This window comes from Mustela erminea, chromosome 6, assembly GCF_009829155.1.
Source record: "Mustela erminea isolate mMusErm1 chromosome 6, mMusErm1.Pri, whole genome shotgun sequence".
In the NCBI taxonomy this organism is placed as follows: Eukaryota; Metazoa; Chordata; class Mammalia; order Carnivora; family Mustelidae; genus Mustela; species Mustela erminea.
In genome coordinates, this window is record NC_045619.1 from 142,023,642 (window position 1) to 142,046,324 (window position 22,683).

Consider the following 22,683-nt stretch of genomic DNA (forward strand, 5'->3'; position numbering starts at 1 on the left):
GTAAGGTCCCCGAATATCTGAGTGGAATTTAATAGGCTGAGTAAACGGTGCTGTATGACAGCCGGAGGTCACCATTTACATGTCACGCAAAGGCAGTGCGGGTCCGAAGTGTGAGGAAGAGGCAGCAGCTTGTCATGGAAGCCCCGGATCTTTCTCCCCGTGGTCTGTTTCCCTCCCTCAGACACTCCCTAAGCCCCCTAGGATTTCATCATCTTCTCCGTCCTCCCAAATCCTATGTCCTTGTGTCCCACGGTCAGAGTCAAGTGCCACAAGGAGAGGCGTTTGGACTTCTGGAACATCGCCGCCAAGGTGCACCTCAGTCTGGCTCCGGGGCACTGCTTTTCTCTTCCTGCTGTCACTTAATGGTTTCATTTCCTAATGAAAAGACGCCCTTGGAAATATGAAAACATGTTTATGTAGCCATGCGCACGCCCCGTGGGAAGATCAGGTCGAGTCCACCTGTGGCAACAAGAGGAGAGAACCGACTCCTATACGTTAAGGAGCGTTCCGTGACTCGCTTTCTCCTGTCTGTGGAGCTTGGGGGTACAACACAGCCACTTGGCACTTTAAATTTCAAAACATATTGGAGTATATTTTGATTCATTAGCATGGAACAGAACTTTAGGCAAAGAGATGTATTATAAACTGCGATATGTTCCCTTTTATAATGAAACAAGCCACACTTTCAAGTTTGGAAAACGTTGAAATGTGCACGGTCATTATGAATTCCCTAACATTGCACTTACCCGAAGCGAATCTGGAATGTTCCCAAAGAGATCCTGTCTGATCTTATAACACAGAGCAGGAGGGGCATCCAGAGCAAACGGAATTTGCACTTCTACCCGAGATTTCATGGTGATGCTCTTTGTGGCCATCGTGGTCTATCTTGGTGTTTCATTTATGGTTTTCCAAAGGTCTTTCCATAAAAAGCCATCAAACGCTCAAGGTCAGCCGTCTTGATTTCATAAGCACCGGCCAGTTAAGTGGGAAATCGAGTTGCAGCCTTCTTTTTATTTTATTTTTAAATTTTAATTAATTAATTTTTTAAATTTATTTTTTATTCATTTATTTTTACTAACACATACTGTATTATTTGCCCCCGGGGCACAGGTCTGTGACTCGTCAGGCTTCCACATTCCACAGCCCCCGCATACCCGTGTTGCACCCGTCCTACTCATTACTGCTGCGTATGAAAAATGACAGCGTTGGGCAGAGAACTGCTTTTTTGGGGGGGGGTGAACCGGCAAAGAGCCATCTCTCCTGTTTAATGATCTGTTTTTCACCTCTCCTTTATGGAATCATATCTCAGATTCAGAGAGAAGATATTAAGATCTAAGAATATGATGATTCTCCCGTTTTATTCACCTGGTCGCTTTGTCCCTCCAACAGATGAAGGTATTTTTCAGAAACGTCCTCCGCTCATACCGAACGCTGATCCGCTGGCTCATCGGACAAGTGTCCCTTCCCTTCGGGGATGATTCTGTCCTAAAGGAGGTAGTTGCGGCTTCGCCTTTTTAACGCACTAGCAGCGAATGCCTTGTCCTCCACTCACTCAGGGAATGTGTCTCAGTAAAGCTCCCGCATCGAGAAAGCGGTCACACTGCTGTGAGGGTCCTGTCCCTGCACTCCGGCTAACCCGTGACGGGCTCTTAAAAATCCCTGAGACCTAAAGGAAGATGAATCTCTATGACCAAACAGAAGACGGATTTTACCGTATCTACCGTACCACACTGTCACACACACACACACACACACACACACACACACACAAACAGGAGTCATCCTACAACATGTTGTCATGGCAACAAAACTACTAAACACACTGGAAGAGAAAACACTTAGAAAAATAAAAAAAAATTGAGCATAATTTTAGGAGGACTTAAAATTATATGTGTGTATATATGTATATATGTATATATACACACACATATGTGTGTGTTTATATAAAAGTTTCTTGTTTTTTTCTTAAGTGAGGGCCTTAAAATAAGTGCAAATGCAATGTATAAGTTTAATAAAAAAACAAATACCCTTTATTCCAAATTTGTGATTTCTGAAATTTTTTAATTTTGAATGGTTCTTTCTGTAATCTAGTTTTCTGGGAATTTATTGTGCTTTTATCTTTGGCTCCAACTCATCCAAATGATTACTGTAATTCCATTCATACTGGCAAGCATCTGGCCCTGACTTTGCATTTTCTATTTTGTTCTCACTTTTGTGGGTCTTCTCCCGGTCTCTCGCACATTTCCTCCCCTCAACCACCTGAAATTAAGCAAGTATCCACCCTTCAAAATTTAGCACAAAAGGCAGACCGGCATCCACCTGACTCCAAATGCTTTTATTTGGGCCACCGCCTTCCTTAAGTCATTCATCTTGTCATTCTGTGTCCATTTCATCCCGTAACCCCTACCACATTTTTTTTTCTAGAAAGAAGACCTAATGTACACTTGCACAAATCTTTCGGTGCCTTCCTGAGGCCAAGGCAGGTGTATCCAACAAGACAAAGGGTGTATCCACACAATGAGTTTACATAGTTCCCTTCTGTGTATTTGCCAGATTCGAAGGAGGCACTGATTTCAGAACTGAGGTGAGTCTTTGCAAAATGTGTTACTCATGGTCACAGAAATAAGAAAACATCACATGGTCTGAAGGAATCAGTGGAGTGTGACATAGAAAAGGAGTGAGATTTGGAAAGGGCTCTTACCAACTTGATTCCAAACCAACTTCTTGTTATTAATTAAAAAGGGCTTTAACTGGGGTGCCTGGGTGGTGCAGTCACTTTACTGTCTGACTCTTGGTTTTGGTTCCGGGCATGATCTCAGTGTCAGGAGATCAAGCCCCACATCATGCTCTGTGATGGGTGTGGAGCCTGCTTAAGATTCTCTCTCCCCCTCTCTCCCACTCTTAAAAAAAAAAAAAAAAGTGCTTTAACCGATGAAGTCGATGTCTTTGTCTGGATGTGGAAAGATTTATCTGGTGTATTTTTTAAATTGAGGTTTAAATTTATGTAAAAAGAAATGCACAGATCTTCAATGTATGACTTCATGTAACTTTTTAAAAGTAAACTCTATGTCCAGGACGGGTCTTGAACTCACAACCCCAAGATCAAGAGTCACGTGCTCTCCCTGCTGAACCACAGGTGCCCCCAATCTCATGTATTTTGATGAATATATACGCAGTCAAGACATGAGACGCTCCCATCATCCCGGAAACTCCTCTTCTGGTCCCTTCCAGTAAATTCCCACTCCCTATTGGCAACAACTATTTTGATCTCTATCATCACAATTAGCTTTGTCTGTTCTTGAACTTGCTATAAATGAGATCATACAAAACATCTCCATTTGTGTCCAGCTTCTTGGAGCAATGTGTCTTTGTGATTCATCCGTGTTGTTGCCTATATCAGCAATTTACTCGTTTTATGGCTGATCCAAGCTCTGTGAGATGATTACAAAAAGTTAATCCGTTCCCCTGTTGACCAAATTTGGATTGTTCTCAGTTTGGGGCTATTACGAACGAAAACATGCTAAAAACAGTCTTGTGCAAGTGTTTTTGGTGGACACTGTTTTCATTTCTCTTGAGTAAATACCTAGAAATAAAATTGCAGGGTCATGAGGTAGGAGCATGTTTAGCTTTGTAAGAAAATGCCGATTTTCCAAACTGGTCGTACCACCTGACATGCTCATCGTTAGTGTAAGAGAGTTCCCTGGTCCTCGTCCTCACTTTTGGTCCTGGATAGTAGCGTTCTGCTGAGTTGGTGACTCAGTCAGTTTTTACTGTACGTTTCTCTGATGGCTAATGCTGTGGAAACCCTTTTAAAATGCTTGTTAGAGGGGCACCTGGGTGGCTCAGTGGGTTAAAGCCTCTACCTTTGGCTTTGGTCATGATCCCAGGGTACTGGGATCGAGCCCCAGGGAGCCTGCTTCCTCCTCTCTCTGCCGGTCTCTCTGCCTACTTGTGATCTCTGTCTGTCACATAAATAAAATCTTAAAAAAAATAAAATGCTTGTTAGAAATCTGCCTTTAATTTTTCAAGATTTTTCTCTTTCTTTGTATTTTTTGGTATTACTTATTTGGTGTTATTACCGGCATGGAGAAGTTCTTTATAAATCTGAAGTCAAGTCTTTTCGCAGACATATGTATTGTGATATATTCTCATAGTTTGTGGCTTATTTTCCATTTTCTTATCCTTTGATGTCTAGGAGATTTAATCACGATGAAATCTGTTTTATTGTTTTTCTTTTCTTTCTTTCTTTCCTTTTCTAAGAAATCTTTGCCTCCCCAGAGCTGTGAAGATACTCTCTTATGTTTTCTTCCAGAAGCTTTATGTTTCTGTTTGCATGTTTGTCTCCATGGGATGAGCTAACATCTGGGATTCATTCCCCCCTGGTTGTTTCCATCCAGTGGTCCAGCACTGTGTGTGGAAATACTTTTCTTTCCATATTGCACCATCAAGGTGCCTTCATGAGGGTCTGTTTCTCTACAATCTACTTTTTAACCTTATGCCAACACCATGCTCTGTGGATTACGGTAGCTCCGTAAGTCTTGAAATCAGGCAGTTTGAGTCTTGTAAATCTGTTCTTCAAACACGTATATTCTTAAATGTAAAAGGCCAATAATTATTTTGGCATAAGGAGGTAATATATGAATACACGCATAAGTAAATTTATATATTGCCTCGCTCCCCTATGGGCACAACTAGAACCTGTAAGCTGTGGTTTATCCTCGGGGAATGGAAGTTGCTACTGAAATGAGGGCAGAGTCTTGCACTTTTGGTTTAATGCTTTGTTGAAGATTTTATTTATTTATTTGACAGAGAGAGAGATCACAAGTAGGCAGAGAGGCGGTCAGAGAGAGAGAGGAAGCAGGCTCCCTGCTGAGCAGAGAGCCCGGTGCGGGGCTCGATCCCAGGACCCTGAGATCATGACCTGAGCCGAAGGCAGAGGCTTTAACCCACTGAGCCACCCAGGCGCCCTGCTAAAGATATTTTTAATTCTTTTAAATGAACACCTTAATTACTTGCATTTTGAGGTGTGTTCATGATGAGATATGAATCTTTTTTCCTTAACATTGCAATTTATTTAAATTTTTATTTTTATTTTATTTTAATCCCAGTATAGTTAGCATGCAGTGTTATATTAGTTTCAGGTATACAATACGGTGATTCAATGTTTCCATATATTACATAGTGCTCTTCATGAGTAAGTGCACTTTTATTTTTTTAAAAGATTTTATTTATTTATTTGACAGAGAGAGAGACCACAAGCAGGCAGACAGGTGAGAGAGAGAGAGAGGGAAGCAGGCTCCCTGCTGAGCAGAGAGCCCGATGCGGGGCTCGATCCCAGGACCCTGAGATCATGACCTGAGCTGAAGGTAGAGGCTTAACCCACTGAGCCTCCCAGGTGCCCCAATAAGTGTACTTTTAATTGTGTGTTTCCCCCATTCCCCACCACCTCCCCTCTGGTGACTAGCAGTTGGTTCTCTAGAGCAAAGAGTTTGTTTCTTGGTTTATTTATTTTTTCTTTGTTTCTTCAATTCCACATATGAGTGAGATCATATGGTACTTATTTTTCTCTGACTTATTTCATTTAGCATAATATCCCCTAGCTCCATCCATGTCATTGCAAATGGCAAGATTTCTTTCTTTTTGATGGCAGAGTAATATTCCATTATATATATATATATATATATATATATATATATATACCACCCCATCTTTATCCATTCATCTGTCAATGGACACTTCGCCAGTTTCCATAATTTCGCTATTGTAAATAATGTTGCAATAAATGTAGGAATGTACGTATCCATTCAAATTAGTGTTTTCGTTTTCTTTGAGTAAATACCCACCAGAGGAATTGCTGGGTTGTCGGGTAGCTCTATTTTTACCTTTCTGAGGAAACCCCATACTGGTTTCCACCATGGCTGCACCAGTTTGCGTTCCCAACAATGCAAAAGTGCTCCTCTTTCTCCTTGTCCTCAGCAACACCGTGGTTTCTTGTGTTGTTGATTTTAGCCATTCTGACAGGTGTGTACTATCTCACGTTAACTTAGATTTGTATCTGCCTGGTGATGCGTGATGTTGAGCATCTTTTCAGGCGTCTACTGGCCATCTTGATGTCTTCTCTGGAGGACTATCCATCCCCGTCTTCTGTATTCTATTTAAAACTTAGAAAGCACTTTTCTCTGAACAAATTTACCAATTTTCCATTGGCAGGTAGAGCTGATGGAAAAAGGAAGAAAACTCTTATTTGTGATTACCTGGTGTGGGTCAATGCTACAAACACAGTCTCTCAACAAGAAGACATTACTGGCTCAGAGGTGTGGGGGAAATGTTCCAGGTGACTTGGTCAGTAGGTGACACAGGTGGGACATGACTCTGACATTTCAAAGTCATCTCTCTCTCTCTCTTTCTCTCTCTCTTTTTAAAAATATATTACCTATTTATTTAAAAAAAAGTAAAGAAAAAGAAAAAAAGACTTACCTTGCACAGGTGCACAGGACCTGAGAAAGAGAATGCTGCTGCGGCTGGCGCACACGGCCTTCTGCCAAGGCTGGCGGGAATGACACTAAGCTCTCCAGGGAAGGCCTCCTCCACGCTCACGGAGGCCCCTGGGTCTGAGCTGAGTGTCCCTCACTGGTTGTGTGCTCGGTGTCTATCCAGAAGCAACTCCAGGTATCTTTACTAAGAAACAGGAAGACCATTCTTTACACCCTGGGGAAAGACCCAAGTGTGGCTTTCAAGGCCTCGGGGAAAGAATTTTCAGACGGTGAGCATAGAGTCACTGTGAGCCATCAAACCGTGGGACATTGCAGAACCATGGACAGGGTTAGATGGCCCTCCGTGAAAAACAAAGTCAGACCTTGACAGTACACCCAGGGAAACACATACCAAGCGCTTAATGAAGAGATTTTCCAAAAAGCTACAGACAGAGCAAGGCTTTTCTGTCATCCTAGAAGTGCACATCCCCCTTGACTCACAGCACAGAAGCAGCCTCAAAAGGAACGGCCTCGTCTTCCCATGGCCCCCACCAGCATGCACGCTGCCCTCCTGCTGGGAAGGACGAGATGGGGGCTTCTGTGTACGGCCGGGCTGGACCAGCTTTCGGCTTTGTACCACGGCACACGCTGGGTCTCTCTCTGTCCCCAGTCTACTCTCCATCCAAGGATCATTCCTGTCTCTTGACAGACCTGATCTCCCCGGTGTTGTCCCAAAGTGCAGCAGAGCTTCCTTGATGCAGACCCCACGCTTGTCTGGAGGAGACCTTGGGAGAGTTGATGTGCTGTGCTCCTGCCGCCCTCCCTCTCCTCCCCCTGCTGCAGCAACCAAGCGCCCTCGCCTCCCCCTGCACGCTGTGTCAGCCAGTGCCAGCGGCTTCAGCCCACCTGCGTGCCCATGACGTGCACGCTCTTTCCTCTCCCAGAGAAGCAGTCTTCATTCTCACCTGCCGTTGCAAGCTTCTTACATTCTTTTATGTATTTCGTGTCTTCCCACAGCCTTGCTCCCACATAACTCCACATTACCTGCCTTCACGCTGTGTTTAAAGTAAAAGCCCAGTATGTCCTCATTAATGTGAAAATAAACACGAAGCTTCTCCTTAAAACATATGAGATCTCCCCTAAACATATGGGATCGTCTTAAATATCAGTAGACTAGCAATTTGGAAAAAATGACCTCCAGTATCAAGGCATGTGTCTTTCCCTATGGTTCCTAAATTCGACAATGTCAGTCTTGAGTGTGAATTGTTTGGGACAACCTCACAGATCTGTCCTTACCCACCCAAGTTTCCATGAAGGGGGTTCTTGCCTGAACGGCCCCCTCCACACAGCTAATTTTGGTTGTTGCTATTTATTGGGTTTTTAGCTGTTTATCGGGTTTTTAACTGATTGTTGCTCTTTATTGGGTTTTTAACGTAGGAAAACCTATGGGAAGCCACTTGGTTATTAATTCGTGTTTTATGGGGACGAAAGAAAGGATTATGTGATAGCCGGTAACATACGTATGATTATGTCTCTAGACATACCTAGCAAGTAAGATACCGTGCACACGGCCGCCATGTGCGTTTTTCGCTCGGGCACGGGCCACCGCAGTCGGATGTGGCTGTGGGAAACGTGTGTGTCTTCCTCCGGCAGGTCCTCTTCTCTCCCACGCTCGCGTGCCCCTCTCGTGCTGTTCTGTGCCATTTTCCCAGGATTCTCCTTCATACTGCAGCCATTATGATCATTAAAGAGACTTCTTGTCACGTTTCGGACCATGGGTCTTTATGTTTCAGACTTGAAGCCAGAGACCAGAAGCAGGGAGTGGAGACGTTAGGCTAACTATGTCTGAAGATGTTCTTGTGTGTGTGTGTGCGTGTCCCGCAACACACTTTATTTTAAAAAGGTGAATGATTTCTTAAGTTAAAGAGCAGGGTATTTCAACTAAGAGGAAATTTCTAGTTTCTTTTGAAACAGCCGGAAACCTAGGCCAGTGTTTCCGTCCGGAGGGCAGTCGTCGACGGGTGTGGAGCTGTGGCTCTCCTCTTGGTAGATTTCTTGGGGTCCAGGCTCACCCCCATCTTCTCCAGGAGTTACCCACCACCATTTTCTTTTCCTTTTTTTTGTCTTGACCCCTCTTGGCATATGAACGGGTGCATTCTGAGTCCAGTCCACCATCGAGCCCCCTTGCTCTGCACACCCTGAGGGATGGACAGGCATGTGGCTCTCCCTCCTGTCGGCTCCCACCCCATTCCTGCTGGTCCTGTAAAATGCCTGGACCCAGAAAGTTGCCACCTCGTTCATTAAACGTGACACAAAACGCCTGCCTCTCTTGTCCTCAGTGACTGAGGGTGATTTCGAGTTTTCTGAGGAAGAGAGCTCTGTGGAACCCGTCTGGCTTTGGGCAGGACGGATGCGTCCTTCACGTGGAGCACCCTTGAGAAAGTCTTCGCTGCCAGTGGGAGCTGTCCCCGTGCTGCCAAATTTCCCCCGGCACAGCCCCCGGGGGCTTAGTGCTCAGCGACTTCCTGCCCTGTGTGCATCTGTGAGCGAAAAACAAGCCATCGACTCACCCCAAATGAAATTACCTGGGAGCCCGTGCCTCTCTTTTCCTCAGCAAATTTGACCCTAGGGAGATAAAGCAACGTAATCTGTTTTTGTTCAGGTTACACTGTGGTCACTGGGGCTTCCTGCTATTCATTTACACACCATGTTAGTGCGAATGCAAAAGTGCTGTGACTATCCACGCCTACTGATGAACAATAGCATTGTCGACTTTTTTTTCTGTGAAAGGTTCAAATTCCTTTTGAATTTGTCTGACACGCATTTGAAGTTATTTCATCAACAACCCTATCTCCCACTTCCTTACTGAAATGGCATGCCCGTGACTGTTTCAAGTTCTTGAGGTGTAGAATTAAGGGTTTTACACATCTGTCACTACACTCATCCTATTTTTCCGGGAAAAGCACAGCATTTTTTGGCTTCCAAGTATGCTCCCTTCATTATGCGTGGCCTGGAAGCCAGTTCGTACCGGGTTAAGCTCTAATGGCTAATTCGAGTTGCTAGCCACCATCCTTTACTGTCTTCAGTGAGGGCTGATGTGAGAGGCGCCTGCTGAAACTTCCTGATAGGAAAGAATTAGAGGTGATTTTCATATTATCAGCAAACATGCCTGTGAATATTTACCCTTCAAACAGCCATAGCTCTGGGAGGAAAACATGACCACACTTGGTAATAAACCCTATTCCTGTAACCATGTCCATCTCCCTTTTCACTAATAACTCAGTGAAGAGCATGTGTCTTTTGTAGACATCTCAGATGGATTTCGGAGCAGCAGGCGGATTCCACAGAAATGTCGTAAGGAGACCAAATGGCACACGATCCTTACCCCCGGAAAGGCAGACGCGCCGTGGCATTGGCACTCCTCTGCTCTCCGAGGGCATCTCTGTCCCATAAACGTCCTCTCAGCCAAGGGCATAGGACCAAATAATAGGACTCAAAAAACCATAGACACCAGAAAATAAAAAGCTAGTCAGCACGAGCGTGTTTTCTTCCCATCCATCCTCTGTTCCCTGGCTTGTAATTACTCAATAATGTCCAATGAGGTGTCGTTTAAAAAGTGACAAAAGGGTTTCTTCTTCTTCACCCCGGAGACACGTTCAAGTCTGACTCGGCGCGGCGCGCTGGCAGGTGTCACTGCGGACGCCGTGGTGGGCAATGCGGGCCGCTGCTCCGGTCCCTCCGCAGAAGCTGCCACGGTTCACAGCAACTGCGGCCAGGAAGTGTGAATTTACACTTACTGACACTTACACTAACAGTAAGTGTAAATTTACACTTACTGGTCATAGATTTCAGTCCCAGGGCTAGAAGGGGACTTGTGTATAATTTTGTCTGAATATTTTTATTTTTTTCTTTTTCTTCCCATCCATTAAACTCTTCCTTCGTGTCCCGCACCGCACCTTTCTCACCTCACGTTCCGTTTTCTCTCTCCTAGGACTGTGCGAAGTACAATTTTAAGTGCCCACATGAGTCACTCCTGTGGGGGAGACGTGGTGGTAACTTTCTGAAAGGGCAGGACTTTGTGGGGTGTATGCTTCAGGAGAGACGAGGGTTTGCTGCATAATAGGTTGGTTTTGAAACCCCACTGCCATGCACAGCCACCGTCGTGTCTTGCTTGGAGGGCATCCACTCCGGGGATGCGGGCTCTCCGCGTGGCTCTCCGAAGCGTGTCGCCCAGCCAGCCGTGGCAGTGGAAGCCTCCTTGGTTGGCACTGGGGGAAGGAGGCGTTGCAAAGTGTCATGGGACTTCTTTATTCCCCCAGCCAGGACTGACCGACAGTGCACCTCTGCTCACCTCTCACTGGCCAGGCCTGACCCCAGAACTTCCCTGAACAGCAAGGAAGCTGGGCGGTCTGTTTTGCATGTGTTAAGGACACAGCAGCTGGGTGGAGAGTTGGTGAACCTGCAGCGGCTGGGGTGTGTGGGTTGGTGCTTGGGGGTCCAGCTCCCTTGCTTTCTCTGCAACACATCCTGGTGTTCACGGACAACCTGTTTTAAAGGCAAATATCAGTGTTAACACCAAATGCTCTGGATTTATGCCCGTTCTCTTGGCACTCACCACGTTTAGTTTGGTAACGTTAAACATCAAACTAGAGGATACAGCCCCTTAATAAGAACTGGGGATTTAAACACTCCGTTTAAGAACTGAGTTGGTTGGGGCGCCTGGGTGGCTCAGTTGGTGAAGCGTCTGCCTTCGGCACAGGTCATGATCCCAGGGTCCTATGTTCGAGTCCCACATCGGGCTCCTTACTCAGTGGGGTTTCTGCTTCTCCCTCTCCGTCTTCTGCTCCCCCTGCTCGTGTACGCTCTATCTCTGTCAAATAAATAGATACAATCTTTAAAATGAGAAAAAAAAAAGAACCAAATTGGTTATCAGTTAAGTGACATATAACCTTGGACATACCTGATTTGAAAGTTAGATTGAAACCCAAGGCTGAAACGCATCATGTATTCCCAACGAGGTCATCTCTAACTCTCCCTGATGTGGGGAGGCACGTGAAGTTGGTCCATGACCAACTCACGGTCTGGCCCTCTGCAAACCAGTTAGCCTTTCCTACTCTCTATACCCCTAATTTACTTTCTGACCATCAAAAAGAACACATGTTTATTGCGATAAATTTAAAACTTATTGACAGTTATAAGGAAATTACAGAATAAAGTAATCTTACCATGTCAGTGTTTCTCCTTATTCATGTCTGTGTGTATGTGTGTCCACACATATGTATATATTTAAACAAAGTTGATAGTTACATAATATCATCTTGGATCACACGTTTTACCTGACATAAAAATATGAAGATTGTGTTTCCAGGCTATTAATTACTCCTTGAAAGCACAGTATTAAAATTTGACAGTAAGATAGAAGCACAAACAGTTAACAGTCCTATATATTGCTGAATCATTTCCCTACTTTGGGTATTTAAGAAATCTCTATTTCGCATTGCTCCATGTAATGCTGCAGGAACCATCGTTATAAATAAATATTGCGTATCTCTCTGATAATTTCTTCCAAAGACACATCAAGAATTATAATAGTGGGAACATAACTATGTTAAATATTATTTATGTATATTGCCAAATTACCCTGGATAATCCTGAATACAGCACTATAATTTTCTTTTAAAACTTTTCTCTTAAAATAATTTATATATAGTATTGTTTTATTATTTTAACTTCATTTCGGGTGGTTGAACAGGTCAGGATTTTTATCATACACATATTGATTGGTTATACTTCTTTTGTTCATTGCTTTTCTATCCCCAGTTTTTCTAATGGGTCATTGTACTTTCTTGTTTTCTTTTAACAATTCATTTTAAATGAGTACTATCCATGTTAACCCTTTAAATTCTGGTTACAGATATTTAACCATGATGATAATCGTACTTTTAATCTTGGATTAAAAGAGAAGAAGACACACACATGTGGAGTTAGCGGGCTGAAGGAAGAGTGTTGAGTAAAACGCAAAAGCATGAGTCATGTAGTAAGGCTCCTAACGATCACTATTTTGTGACTGCTCACCGTGGGAATGGACTGATACGCTTCACCTACACTAGCGGCTGAAGACTTCCAAACAATGGGCATTCTTCTTCCTTGTGTGCAGGTGAGGGAGCTGAGAGTTAGCAGGATCACTCAGCTTCTCCAGCAGCTAGCATCTTGGGCAGCCACGATCCAAATCCTGGTCTGGTGTGCTCCCAGGCCTGCCTTCCGAGCAGGACGCTCATCAGGATGGGCGCAGCCACAGGCCTCGCGGTTGTCTGGGAATGAGCTTGCAGGGAATCCTCCAAGAGCTGCTGGAGCCCTTTCTAGGATCCTGGTCGCCAAGCTTCATCCTACTGGTGCGGCCGTGGTCTTCGGCACTCCCTGCCCTCTGCTGCGCATTCAAGTCTCACAGCAAGAACTGAAAAAGTCTGAAAGCAGTGCCTCCAATGAAAGTGTCATGTCCTGAGTCGTCCCGGGAGAGCTTCTGAAATTACTTTTCTTTTGCACTAGGGATTACAAAATACATAAAATGCACGGGGGAAGAGTTCACCATACATAAAGGATCCCTGAGTTTGGAGGACTTTGGGGTGAAATCTCTTGAGGACCTCCAACACAGAACCACGTGCCCAGTGGACTGCAACCCTCTCAGAGCTGTGCAAAGATGAGGGCTCCCACACCCAGGTTCTGATGAGAGGAACCCTAGAACCTACCAGAAAGCAGAAATTAGAAACCAAACCAGCACTGTGGAATGACTGTTTTCACTGTGAATCTGCATTTCCTCGCACATACGTGGGAGGAAGGGGATGAGATTGAACATCCTTGGCTCAGGCACTGTGTCGAAGAGACCAGCATCTAGATTCTGCCTATGCATGTGACTTAATATCCATCTGGGAATTGTCTCAGACTTGGTGCTTACACTGCGTTACATTAAGGAACTTAAAGATCGATTCCATCTTGCACTACTCATCTTTTCCAGACCAGTATGGTTCTGTTTTCCAGAGAGCCTTGGCAGAAGGCACAGGCTGGGGAGCCTTGTTGAATGGGGTGGGGCGCCGGGAGGCCAGGGAGTCTGAGCCTATGTTCTCTGGTCAGGTAGGACGTGAAGAGGGGGACCAGCGTGACTCATCATCGGCAAGTCCAGTTCAAATTCTGGAAATCTATCCCATTTCAGAAAAGCTGAAGGGGTTCCACGTTACTCACTTACATTCCATCCTTGATGATTAAACAGTTACTTGTGCATGCAAAACTCTTTCACTTTCTAGGATCCTGATTGCAAGTTTGGAAAATTATCTTAAAATCTCTCAATAGTCATACTACTTGCTTAGTGCTTTTAGAAATTTACTCGAAACAATTGTCAGATATGCTCCTATAGGCTGATTATGAGGATCAAAGCATTATTTTGTTTAGAATAAAAATGTTATTTAAAAATAAATTGTTCTGGGGTACCTGGGTGACTCAGTCATTAAGCAACTGCTTTTGGCTCAGGTCATGATCCCAGGGTCCTGGGATCGAGTCCCACATTGGGCTCCCTGCTCAACGGGAAGCCTGCTTCTCCCTCTCCCACTCCCCCTGCTTGTGCTCCCTCTCTCACTGTATCTCTCTCTGTGAAATAAATAAATTGAAAATGTTTAAAAAATAAAAATAAATTGCTCTGTCTCTGTCTCTCTCTTTCTCACACACACACACATGCAATTATTAAGCCATGTGAATGTTATTATATTAAAGTTAAATAATTGATTGGTTGACAAAATAATTAAGCTTTGAACTAGCAGCAAATGTTGAGAGTAGAGAATTTGTAATCTCTTCTTAGCCAGTGGAAAGTGGGGCCATATTGTTTTTTATTTTCCCATAGAGAACAAAATAGTACTGAGAATTATTTTTAAATGTCTCCTTAACTCTCATGAAAATGTGAGTAATTTTCTTGAAGTAGTGCTTACTTTTTCATTTATTTTTTTATCCAAGCATAGTTAACATGCAGGGTTATATTATTTCAGGTGTACGATAGAGTGATTTACCAATTCCGCGCATTTCTCAGTACTGGTCACAAGTGTGTTCTCAATCTCCTTGATCTGTGTCTCCCAACTCCCTACACACCTCCCTTCCGGTGACCACCAGTGTGTTCTTTCTAGTTAAGAGTCTGTTTTTTGTTTATTTCTTTTTTTTTCTCTGTTTGTACATTTGCTTTGTTTCTTAAATTCCATATATGAGTGAAATCATATGGCATTTACCTTTCTCTGTCTGACTTATTTCACTTAGCAATATACTCTCTAGATCCAGTCATGTTGTTGTAAATGGCAAGATTTTTTTTAATTGATGAGTAATATTCCATTGTATATATATATACCACATTTTCTTTGCTCATTTATTATGGATGGACACTTGGGTTGTGTCCATGTTTTAGCTACTGTAAATAATGCTTCAGTAAACATAGGGGTGCATTCATATTTTTGTGCTAGTCTTTTCATTTTCTTTGGGTAAATACCCAGTACTAGAATTGCTGGAGCATGCAGTATTTCTATTTTTAACTTCTGGAGGAAACTCCTCCTTTGTTTTCCAACATGGTTGCACCAGTTTGCATTCCCACCAACAGAGCAGGAGGGTTCTTTTTTCTTCACAGCCTTGCAAGGCTGAGTATCTTTTTCTGTGTCTGTTGGCCATCAGCATTTCTTCCTTGGAAAAATGTTTATTCAGGTCCTCTGACCATTTTTTAATTGGACTATTTCATTTTTTGTGTTGAGTTGCATAAGTTCTTTCTGATTTGAGGTATTAACCTTTTATTAGATATGTCCTTTGTAAATATCTTCTCCCTTTCTGTAGGTTGCCTTGTTGTTCTGTTGATGGCTTCTTTAACTCTGTGAAAGCTTTTTATTTCGGTGTAGTACCAATAATTTAATTTTACTTTTGTTTCCCTTGCCTTTGGAGACATAATCTAGAAAAATGTTTCCATGACTGATGTCAAAGAAGCTACTGCCAATATTTTCTTCTAGGAATTTTATAGTTTCAGGTCTCACATTTATGGTTTCAGGTCTCACTTCAGTAGGATATACAACTGTTACCTCATTTTGTTGGATTATTCCCTTTATCATTAGGTAGTGTCCTTGGTCTCTTGTTACATCTTTGTTTTATTTTCTTCTAAGTAAACTCTATACCCAACATGGGTCTTGAACTCACAGCCCTGAGATTAAGAGTTGCATGCTCTACTGACTGAGCCAGTCAGGTGCCTCTGAATTCTTGTTTTAAAGTCTGTGCTGCCCAGTGTCAGGATTCCCACACAAGCTTTCTTCTCATATCCATTTGTGTAGTAAATGTGGTTCTGTCTTCTTACTTTCAGTTTGCATTTAACTCTAGATCTGAAGTGACTCTTGTAGGCGGAAGGTAGATGGGTCTTACATCCTTAGCCACTCGGTCAGTCTTTGTCTTCAGCTGGAGCCTTTAGTCCATTGACATTCAAAGCAGTTATTGATACGTATGTATTTATTGCCATTTTGTTACTTGTTTTCCAGCTTTTTTGGTAGTTCCTCTCTGTCCTTGCTAACTCCCATTGCGGTGTGACAGCTTGCTTCACTGACATTCTCCGATGCCTTTCTGTTTATTTTTTGTGTATCTATGACTGGCTTTTGATTTAAGGTTACCGTTAGGTTCATATATAACATTTTATTCATATAGCCATCTGTATTAACTTGATGCTTGCTTAATTTTGGACTCATTCTAAAAGCACTAAATGTTTACTTTCCCTTCACATTTTATGTATAGGGGGTCATATTTTATGTTTTTTTTTTTTTATTTTGTGACTCCTTTGACTGATTTTTATAGATATCATTTATTTTACTCCTTTTGTGCCTTAATCTTGTACTGGTTTCTTAAGTGACTAAACTACCAGTTTTATTATGTTTGTTTCCCTGTGAGATTTTTTTTTTTTCTTTCTTAGCTTTCTTACTCCTGCTTATGGTCTTTCCTTTCTACTCAAAGAGTCCCGTTGAACATTTCTTGTAAGGCTGGTTTTGTGGATACGAACTCCTTTAACTTCTGTTTGCCTGGGAAGCTGTTTAAGTCTCCTTCTATTCTGAGCGATAGGCTTGCTGAATACATTATTCTTGGTTGCAATTTTTTCCTCTCAGCACTTTGTATGTATCATGCCACTTCCTTTGGGCCTACAGAGTTTCTGCTGAAAAAGCAGCTGATAGCTTCATGGGGTTTCCCTTGTATGTAACTGTCTTACCTTGTGGCTTTTAAAATTATCTCTTCATCAGTACTTTTTACCATTTTAATTATTCTGTGTCTTGGTGAGGACCTCCTTGAGTTGATTTTGACAGGAAATCTCTGTGCCTCCTGGATCTGGCTGTTTGGTTCCTTCCCAAGATTCACGAAGTTTTCTGCTACTATTTTCAGCTACTGTTTTCTGTCTCCCCATTTCTCTCCCTTTTCCTCCTGGGATCCCTGCAATGCAAATGTTATCATGCTTGTTGGGAGTCACTGAGTTTCCTTAACCTATTCTCATTTTTATTATTCTTTTCTCTTCTTTTTGTTCAGCGCAGCTGCTTTCCATTACTCTGTCTTCCAGCTCACTGATCCATTCTTTTGCTTTCTCTAGTCTACTATTTATTTCCCTCTAGTGTATTGTTAATTTCAATTAAGTTCTTCACCTCTAATTAACTCATATAAAAATGTTCTATCTCCTCATTGAAGGTTTTACTGAGATCCTTTATTCTTTCTCACATCCAGCGACTATCTCTATGACCATTACTTTGAGTTCTCTATCAAGTATGTTGCTCATCTTCATCTCATGTAATTCTTTGGCTGTGATTTTGTTCTGTTCTTTCATTTGGGAAACATTCCTCTGTCTCCTTATTTTGTCTAACTCTCTGTGTTTGTTTCCATGTACTGAGAGAGTCCATTACATCTCCTGATCTTGAAAGTAGTGCCTTATGAAGAAGAGGTCCTGTAGTGCCCTGCAGTGCAATATCCCCTGTTCCCCAGAGCCTGGCACTTTAGGGATGTCTCCTGTGTATGTTGTGTGCACCCTCCTGTGTGCTGAGCCATGTTTGTCTTCAGTCCAGTTGACTGCAATGACCTGCTTTGCCTGTGGTCAGCAGGATTTGATCCTTGTGCTGTTGCTGTGCTAGTCTGGAGTTGCTGTGCTAGTCTGGAGTTGCTGTGGTTTTGTCATTGGGCAGTGTCGGCAGTTAGACCAGGTGCCTGCCCGCAGCCTGTTTGTCTGGGTTGCTGTCCCTTGGGAACTATAAGACGATTGCCCCCATCTTGTCACCTGGGAGGCTTTTGTTAGTGGGTGAGGTCTGCTCACAAACTACCTGCCTCTGAGAGTACATCTGTCTGGGCTGTCATGACCCTGAACTGCAAGGCTCTCTTCCTGTGCTGCCCCCGTACCCCCAAGAGGTTTTTGTTGGTGGGCAAGGCTGCAATGAGATCAGATGGCTGTCGGTACACTGTCTGGTCAGGCAGGACTATAGACACACTATAGATTAGCAGGCACCTTCTCTGCACCACCAGTGACAAGCTGTGGCTGCTGTGGCTACAGTCAGACTAGTGTGTGTGATCACCTTCTCCCCTCCCCAAGGCAGGAGTGACTTTGGAGTGAGGCCGGTCCCTGCGCAGGGCTGCCTAAAGGGTGAGATGCAGCAGGAGCGGCTTTGGAGGGACTGCTGCTGAGTGGGGCAGGTTGGATGGGCGGATCCGCGGGAGGATTGCAGGGTGGGGTGGGAGGTGTTAGCAAAGTTGGTGGACACTGTTCACTCTGGTTCCCAAAGTGCCTGGGTGTCTAGGCTGGTGGGGCAGAGGGCTGGGGCCTGCCAGCTCTTTTCTTCTTGAGGGAGTCTCCTAAAGATCCATGTGCCTCCGGTACACAGTCGGAGATCAGCCAATGAAACTCCTAAGTATGCCCTAGGCATTTTTCGAACTGCTCTTTCTTACGCTGTCTGTATGGATTGGTGTTTTTTGTTTTTATTGTTTGTTTGTTTGTTTGTTTGTTTGTTTTACCCTGTCTTTAAGGGCAGAGTCTCAGTTTCCTATCACCCTCAGAATCTCTCTGAGCTAAGCCCACTGATTTTTTAAGTATAAAGTTAAGGTTCGCTAACTGCAAAAACTCATGAAGCTAAGTGCCACTGGTTCTCAAAGCCAGATGTTATGGCGACTTGTCTCCCCAGTGCAGGGCGCCTGAGGTGACTGCTGTGGGGGCTGCTCTTCTCCCTTCTCCGTGCTGTAGCCTCTCCCCTTTGTGAAGAGTCTCATAAGCATTTTGGTTCCTGACCACATCGGTGCCCCCTCCTACCCTTTTCATTGTGGTCTCCTCTCTACAGTTGGCTGTTTAGAGTCTATTCTGCTGGTCGCTGGGTCATTGTCAAGGTTAGCTACTCTGATGTGGCTGTTATCCAGGTGTGTCTGTAGGACAAGGTGAGCTGAGGATCCTTCTACTCCATCATTTCCCAGAAGCCTCTCACTTGCTCCTTTGTTGACCATAGCATCTCTGCTTCTAAAGAAACCCAAACTATTTTTCTACAACCTACCTCTCATTCAGAAGCAACCCCAACATCAGTGAAATAAATGGTAGTTATGTTCCAAGAGTGATGTGCTCCTCATCACATTTTGCTAATTTGGCAAAGATAATAAACACTTTTCTTAAAATAATTTGGTAAAGGAAAATTGTAGAAATAGCTTTATCATATTCAAGCCTTCCTAGTATCTAATTTCAGCAAGGGAAAGGGTAATATTGAGTAAAGAATGAAGATAGAATATAAATTTCAACTGTATTTGCTCTTTTCATTTTACGAGGGGAGCAAAGTACTTCTTTGCAAAAATGTCAGTGCAAGCCGCATTTAATGAGAACCACACTGAAGTTGACATATCTTGGTTGAAACTGTAATAGCCATGGACAATTATTTCACACAATATCTTCAACACTTCTTTGAAAGGGCAATTTTCACTTTTTTTAAAACACTGAAACATTTTGGGAGAGGTGGAAATGATTTTTAAAATGACCAGTTTTCATATACTTAAACCTGGGCTTGATGTTAGTTTTACTCTGAGCACATCTGACAGATTCCTATTCCAAAAGGGTCTGCTCTTGACCCATGACTCTGACTTGTTAACCTACAGTGCCTTGATCTTTTTCTGGACCTCGAGCTCCCACCACATGCTGTTTCAGTCCTGTCCTGTGCTCCTGGAGACCTTATAGCCCCGCTCACCTCCCCTTACCCCTTGTGCACTGCAGTAACCTTAAGTTTTTAATCTGAGGAAAACGGTATTTTGCTTTGTAAGTTGAGGGATCCCCCACCTTATAGATATGTGCACACACATGTACCAATAGACATGCATAAGCGCACACAGATACAGACAGGTATACACACACAGAGGCACATACATATGGAAGTACACACACATGCACACAGGGACATACATACAGAGATATACACACATTCACACACATGCAGACACACACACACAGACACACACAGCTAACACTGCCCAAAGCACTTCATCCATATCCAGGGCGACCATTTCATGGGCTCCCTGACCTGAAATGCAGTTAATATCGATACAGAAATAACATAATAAACAATTGGTTTTGTAAAGCGATTTGGGCAAAGGCTGCCTTGAGGCATCTTAGAATCCCTTAGTGAACAAGACATAAAAACACACAGTGACAGGGTTCAGGTCTTAGCAACATGGTAGCCATGGGTGATGATCTTCATAGGAACAGGTCTCAGTATTTGGGGGGTATGGGCATTCTGTTCCTTTTTAAAAGCCGCCTGATCCTAGGGGCGCCTGGGTGGCTCAGTGGGTTAAAGCCTCTGCCGTTGGCTCAGGTCGTGATCCCAGGGTCCTGGGATTGAGCCCCACATCGGGCTCTCTGCTCGGCAGGGAGCCTGCTTCCTCCTCTCTGCCTGTCTCTCTGCCTACCTGTGATCTCTGTCTGACAAATAAATAAATAAAATTAAAAAAAAAAGCCTCCTGATCCTGCTTTGGAATACGTGAGAATTCTCAGGCCTCTCTTAAGTGATGGGTGGGAAATACACTGGACACTGTTGGGAAAAGCCCTCTGATTTTTAGGACTCCTTTTATGATCTTTGGCTGACCTGGGTAATCAAGATAATCTCCTATTTCAAGGTCTTTAATTGGACTACCTCTGCTCATTCTGGGGTTAGGAAGTAGACGGTCTGGGGGGACCATCATGTTGCCCTACCAGACAGACATTGTCTTTCATTATGAGACTTGACCTTAATCCTGCTGTTGTTGGTCGTTGAAGTTAATTCTGCCATGTTGTCTTGTAATTTCCGTGCTGTCTTTTCACTTTTAAAAAATTTGGTCTCCTTCCCTGATTGATGTTGAGTTGATGGAATTCATTCTCTTTCCTCCTTCTACTAGGGCTATTCATTTACTAGCTACAATTACATTTTTAAACTGCTTCCCTTCATTTTTTCCCCCCTAGAAACTTCCAAAGTTAGTTTCTCCAACAAGATCATTATCTGTTTTAACTTTCCTCCAAGTAGCTCTCTTCCCAGCTCCGGGTTCCTATGATCTCAGGTTTAATTAGAACTTGTTTATCTAACACGAGTGGTCACCATTACCATCATAATCACCATTATCATTTACTTCTCAGTGATAACCAGACCCAACCACGCTTCTTCATGATTGTACCACTCTTGGCTCTTCTATTCCTTTTATTTATTTATTTATTTATTTTTAAAATTATGAGTTGTTTTTTCCTCATTGAAGGAAAAAAACTTATTTTTCCTTTATTATTTTTGTTCTCTGAGGAATTGTAGGTAGTAAACTAACTTTTTTATTGTATTTATATATGTATTTGAGAGAGAGAGAGAGAGAGAGAGGAGGGACAGAGGGAGACGGAGAAAGAGACTCAAGCAGACGCCACACCAACCACGGAGCCTGACACGGGGCTCGATCTCACCACCCTGAGATCACGACCTGAGCTGAAACCAAGATTTGCACACTTAACTGACTGGGCTGCCCACGAGCCCTGGTAGTAAACTGTCTTATCATTGAATGTCTGAACATACTTTTGTTTCACTATAGAATTCTGGGTTTCCAGTTATTTTCCCTTAGCGCTTGAAAAATATGTGTTTTCCTTAGGCTTCTGAATCCTTCATTACTGATGAGAAATCTAATATCAAATATGGCATTGTTTTTATTTTATATTTTTTGGTAACTTCCCCTATTTTCATCATATATTTTAAAACATAACCTGTCTATCTCCTGTACATTTTAGATTTACCATGATGAATGCGGGAATGGATCCTGTGGTTTTACAAGTGCTGAATACTTGACAGCATGTTTCTGTCTGAATGCTTGAGTTTCTTCAATCCTGAAAATTCTGAGTCATTATCAATTTAAGCATTGTCCCTCCCTATGTGCTCAGTATTCTTCCTTTAAAACTTTCTTCATCTATCCTTTTTTAAATTTTATTTTATTTATTTATTTCACAGAGAGAGATCACAAGTCAGCAGAGAGGTAAGCAGAGAGAGAGGAGGAAGCAGGCTCCCCTCTGAGCAGAGAGCCCAATGCAGGGCTCAATCCCAGGACCATGGGATCATGACCTGAGCCAAAGGCAGAGGCTTTAACCCACTGAGCCACCCAGGCACCCTCTTTATCTATCTTTGATATCCTTTAAGCCAGTTGTTTTTGTTTTTGTTTCATTTCCACCTATTTATCTCTCTGACCAGTGTTCAGGATTATATCCCATGTTGTGCCGCCCTGACTTTTCTTCCCATCTATTGAATTTTTGCACAAAATTATTAGATCTTTTATTTCCAGACTTTGCACCTGATTCTTTTACGTTGTTGCCTCTTCTTGCTATTGTTCTACAAGTATCCGTTATCATCTGTTTATTTTACACATGCTTGTGTGATTATCTTTCTCAGATTTCTCAATTGTCTCTTTGATCCTTCTCTGAGCCTCTTGGTTCCTACTCGTGGCTGTGGAATCCTTCATGCAGGCTGCCATCTGGACGGAGCATTGTTTTGGGTGACTATATCCTCCCACACCAGTGAGCCTCCTTTCCAGGCAAGCCTGTTGTTTTTGCAACCTACTGGGAATATGGTCCCAGATCAGTTCTGCTAGTAGCTTGGGGCTTTCAGCCTGCAAAGATGCTGCGTTTGCAAATCCCTTGTCCATTCCTGAGTGCTTTTACTTTTTTCTTCCT